This window comes from Hevea brasiliensis, unplaced genomic scaffold, assembly GCF_030052815.1.
Source record: "Hevea brasiliensis isolate MT/VB/25A 57/8 unplaced genomic scaffold, ASM3005281v1 Scaf37, whole genome shotgun sequence".
NCBI classification, from domain to species: Eukaryota; Viridiplantae; Streptophyta; class Magnoliopsida; order Malpighiales; family Euphorbiaceae; genus Hevea; species Hevea brasiliensis.
In genome coordinates this window covers 94,577-100,487 of record NW_026614884.1, presented here as the reverse complement: position 1 = coordinate 100,487, position 5,911 = coordinate 94,577, and positions in this window count along the sequence as shown.

The following is a 5,911-nucleotide window of genomic DNA, read 5'->3' as shown; positions in this document are numbered from 1 at the left end:
GGCCGACTTGTCCAGTTAAGTAAATAATTAATATGACATAAAATATGAATAAATATTGCTAAAAATTAAATTGAAATGTGGTAGAAAAGAAAAGCAAAGAAAAATCAAAATAATGCAAATAATGACATCACATGATGTCACTCACTCACTCCCAACCAATCACAAGTTAATAAGCTTTATTAAAACACTTAAAAGAGTCAAAGAAGACCAAAAATTCTGGTCATCTTTTTTCTTCTTCTTCTTCCTCAAGACGTGAAACCCATCTTCCCCTCTCCCTCCATTGAAGCTCTTGTTTCAAGCTTGATTCCCTTCACTTCCCACCATAAAATCTCTTCTTCTTTTCATTAAAATTTGTCCACACCTCTTGGGGAAGTGTTTGGCAGCCTAGAAAGTGAAGGAAAGTGAAGTTTTGAGTGGGGAAAAATCTGCCCTAATCAAGGTTAGTGCATTAGACACTTAAAACTTCTTATTTTCATGAATTATAACTTGTATTGAGTGAGAATTGCAACTAAAATGAACAAGAATTATGTGTATACATACTATGAATTTTTGGCAGCCCTTGTGAAGGAATTATTTTGATTGTTTTGATGGACTTAAAGTGGGCTATAGATCAAGTTTAAACCATGTGTGCATGTGATTATTGAAGGAGCTAGTATTTAAGGTGTTGTGAAAACCTATAATGGAACTAGGGTTTTGAAGAGTGAAAAATTGACTTGGCTTAGGAAATTATTAGAGCACATTTTAATGGTCAATTAGTGACCATTTTAGGTATGTTGACCATGAATTGGACTGAAAAATAGGATTGCAAAGTGAAGATGTAGGCTGCCCTAGGACAGCAGAGGGACTGAAAATTCAGTCCAATTACACAGCCATAACTTGGGCTGTGTTGGTCCAATTGGTGTTTGGCCAATTGGATATGAAACTAGGCTTATAATGACACATTTTTGCTGAAGAAACCATGCCCAAAAGACCAAAGCAAGAGGACTAAAACTTGGCCCCAATCCGGATCCCCTGCAACAGCACCTGCAGAAATGACCAAATGAACAGTAACTGTTCATTTGGCCATAACTCACTGTAGATTTGGTCAATTGACCTGAAAGTTTTACAGCAACAAGTTAAGACATAGAAAAACAACTTTTATGAAGAAACCTACCCCAAATTATGACCAGAACCTAACCCAAATGGCAGTCACAGTTACTGTTCAAACCTGCAACTCTGCAGATTTTCATTTGAGCAGTAATGTTTGGATGACTATAACTCCCTCTAGAAAACTCAGATTTAGGCGATTCTTAAACCGATGGAAACCTAAGGCATAGTAGAACATTTCATATGAAGAAAGTTAGGCCAAATTATGAACTTAACTTGATCAAATTACTGACCAAAGTTGGACCAAAATCTGCCAAAACCCAAAAGTGCAGCATGAACAGTGCACGTGAACAGTAAACTTATTTTGGCCATAACATGAGCTACAAAACTCCAAATGGAGTGATTCAAAAAAGGAAATTCAACTAGACAAAATAAGAAACAACTTTCATGTTTACCATTTCCTCAAATTCCTAGTGCAATAGTGCCCAATGGAATAGTAAAGTTGAGTTAGCAAAATTGAAAATTCTGCTTCTCTTGGTTTAAGCTTAGAAATGGTATTAATGCTTAATGCCAACAAGTTTTAAATGAAAAATGTAGTATGTTTGAAGTGCCAAAGTCAATGTACATATTTTCTATGCAAAAGTCAACATTTTTGTTGACCAATGAGGTGAATAGTTGTTAGTAGTATGCCCTAGAGCATATCATTTAGTATGTATCTTGTACATATTTTATTAATAAAAGGCATTTCCACTTTTCCGTTTATATAATATATTTATGTGTAATAGAAAAGGTCCATTGATATTTTGTTAGAAATATTATTCTTAAGTTGTTAAGAATATGAGTGACAATATTTCTAGCACGAAGTATCATAAATAGGTTCACAATCGAGGATACTTCATAATAAGGACATGACTTATCCAGAAAGATTGTATTCATGTTTGTTCCCAAGTTATTTATATGAGATATAAATAAGATGGAATGGTGAGTCTCATGCCATATAACAAACATGATAGGCACTTATAAATGATAAGTAGGCCGAACCAGTGACACTTATGACAAGCACATGGAGTTTACTCTTGTCAATGTTTTGTCATAAATCATATCGATGCATATAATATTTAGAGATGAGATAGCACAGTTATCTTGTATATAGGTAGTTTGAGTTTGATACTGCTTTCATACTTGTACTATGTATGGGTATATGGGCATGTGTTGGCTCCTGCTAGTTATATATGGAGGTAGGTGTTGATCAAGAAGGAATCTTATACTCTAAGTAAATAGAGATAAAATCCTATGTTCATTTAATTGTTCTTGATGTTTCAAGTTCTGGCAGACAGATAGATTTATTGTAAAAGAGTTTACGATGAGAAAAATCTTTTAATCAAGAACTGGAATTAAAAGAGAACATAATATTCATAGCAAATGGAGTTTGACATAAACCATGACTCCAGCTTGAGTTGGGATTTTGTAACAGAGAGATTCTAGTGCATGGTAACATATGATTATAGGTTCATTTAAGGTAAACCTTATTACTAATTGGGTGGCCATGGCATGCTATGCTAGGTGTTAACCATGGTCTATGAGGTTCATAAAATGATTTAGAGAAATCATTTATGGTAAGAAAGAGTTCTGATGATATTAAGAGTTGATATCATGTCTCATTGCCAATTAGTGATGAGCCTAGTAAGTCACACACATACACAAGTTATCACCTATTTAAATATGATTTAATTAATTAATTAAAGAGTTTAATTGATTAATTAAATAGATTTGGTTTGCAATTAAATTGCAAAGTCCCTAGCATGACTTGAAACCAAATCTAGATTATTGGATGTATAATATAAGTTAAATTTATATTTAAAGTGTTTAAATATGAATTTAATTGATGAGAAATTAATTAATAGAGATTAATTAATTAATTTATATTTGATATAAATTAATTAGAAGAAGAAAATAATTATTTTGGGTTAAGAACTCAAAATTAAGACACAGGGGCATTTTGGTCATTTTGCAGTGTGACACGTGGCACCATGAGATGGTGACACATGGCATAACACATAAGTTTGCCAAATGTTTTTTAATCATGTAAGATGATTAAAATCAAGATTGAATATAGGTTTGACACTTGGCACAATGTGATTGGGTCACTTAAACCTAGAGCTAATCAAAAGGTGACATGTGGCTAGGGTTTAATGTGTTAACCTAGCTATTTAAGTGTGGTTATGAAAAGAAAACATAACCAGCAGCCTCTCCTCTCATATGTCACGCCACTTTGAGCCTCTCCAGCTATTTCTCTTCATCTCTCATCAATTCAAAGAGATTAGCCATCAATCTCTTGAATTAAGAACACTAGAAATTGTTTCTAGTGTCCTGTTTACATCTCTAATCTCTTAAAAGGCAGAACTTGAATTTATAATTAATAGAAAAGGCTTTAGAAGCTGTTCAAGGGCTGCCATAGGTGTTCTTGGTGTGGACAAGCTAGAGGGACAACATCTGGTGTCCTGAAGACGAATCTCAAAGGCGCAGACACGCTGCAGCACATCAAGAGGTTAGTGTAATCGTTCTTGATTTAATCTAGGGTTCTAAAATTAATCTGATTAATTTTAAAATCTTAAATGGCAAATACAGATCAAAAACATATTAAAAGAGTTTTAATATGTTGTTTATCATTGAAATCAAATAGATAAAAATAAATCTTGCATGGTGCATGTGACCCTAGGTGAAAATTTTTGAATTCAATGGTATAATCTTGTGTTTTTCACGCTTCCGTTCCTTCAATTGGTATCAGAGCCACTATATTTGCCATTTAGATTGTTGATTATATAATTTAATTGTGTGTTTGATCATGAGATCAAGAGATTCATTGCTGGTTGGATCATGAGGTGTGGCGGCACACATGGTGAAGCCACCATTGGTGGCGGCAACAATGGTTCCTTGGGTGGTTCAAGGTTTGGCTTTTAATTCTGCAATTGTTGTATGATCTAAGGCCTATTCTTTGACTAATTAAAGTGTTTAATTAGTTGTTTTAATCACACAATTAAATTATGATTCAAATCAGAATTTTAAAAATTGTTTGAATGTGATTCAAATCTGAATTTTAAAAGTTGTTTGAATGTGATTCAAATCTGAATTTTTAAAGTTGTTTGAATCATATTTAAATCTGATTTTTTAAAATTGATTCAATAAAATTCAGATCTGATTTTTTAAAAATATTTGAATGTGATTCAAATCTGATTTTTTAAAAAATGTTTGAATGTGATTCAAATCTGAATTTTTGAAGTTGTTTGAATGTGATTCAAATCTGAATTTTTAAATTTGTTTGAATGAGATTCAAATCTGAATTTTTAAATTTATTTGAATCATATTCAAATCTGGATTTTTAAGTTGAATATGAGATATTCAATTTAATTTAAGTATGTATGTTTTATTTAATTGTTAAATAGTGATATGCATGATGGATGATCATGGACTATAAAAGACCAATGTGATTGGATTTATTTCTTTTATGTTTCTTTGGGATTGTAAATTAATTAATTTATTTTAATTTATTTTGGGCATGTATTATTAAGTTTGTAATATTTTTGGGTTGTAATTTCATTTATTTAAGTTCTTGTAAATTCGCCTTGGTATGCTAAGGATTACTATGTAATATTGGATTGCAAGAAGTTCAAGGAGGTCAAGAGCATTGGTGAGACCAGTGAGAGGAATTCAATATCAAGTGTTGATTATGTACTCCTTCAGCAACTCTTGTAAAATGAATGAATGAAATGCACCTAGGAATGCCTGATTCAATTCTTGGTGGCTCGAATTGAATCCTTAGAAAGTCCATGATCATACCATATTTACTGCTTATCCATGAATGCATGAGATGTATGGAATGTATGAAATTATATGATATATGCATGCTAAATGGATAATGTGCAAAGTGAGACCTTAATAGTAATTAGGATGGCTATAAAATCTTCTAAACAAATGATTAAGTTGGAAATGCTATAATTAAAGTAATTATAACATAAGCCCTCCATTGGGGCAATTATTTTAAGAAATTTTAAATAGTTGCATGAGATGCAATTAATTTAAGAGATTTTCTTAAGAATAATTGTTAAGCATGAGATGTTGTAAATATGTAAATGGTTTGGTGGCCAATATTGGATGTACTGAGGACATTAAAATTATTTGCATAATTCGCTCAATGGGATCAACTTAACTAATGCAAGATAAGTCAATAATGGATGTACCTGAGATTTTGAGCATTAGGGGCTAGGTAAAGGATTGAACCTCACATGAGATGTGATGGGCAAGGAGTTGCTCACTTATAGTTTATTGTAATTCCAATAATGGATGTACCTGAGGATGATCAATAGAATTATAAGAATTCAATCACCCACTAGAAATCCATCCAACTAGGATTTCCGTTTTCTACTTTGGAAGTGTAGGATTCGTTAAGTTAGTGGGAGGACCAATTTGATTAAAAGACCATAATCATTTTGGTTAATTACATGATACATTTACTAATTAATCTGGTTATTTTCTGCAATTAATTTTCTGATAATAATGAGCACAAAACAACCACCACCATCCAATATCCTTGCAAGCATACTTGATCACAACAGGTTGACAGGACCTAATCATGCGATTGGCTAAGAAATTTGTAACTTGTCTGAACCTTGAACATATAGGATATGTTCTAGATTCAAATGTTCCTGGTCCCTTACCTCCGAGGCCACACAAGAGGAACATGAAACTTTGGACAAGTGGAAGGAGCATGATATGAGAGCTAAGTGTTACATGCTTGCTTCTATGAGTAATGAGTTCTGAAGCAACA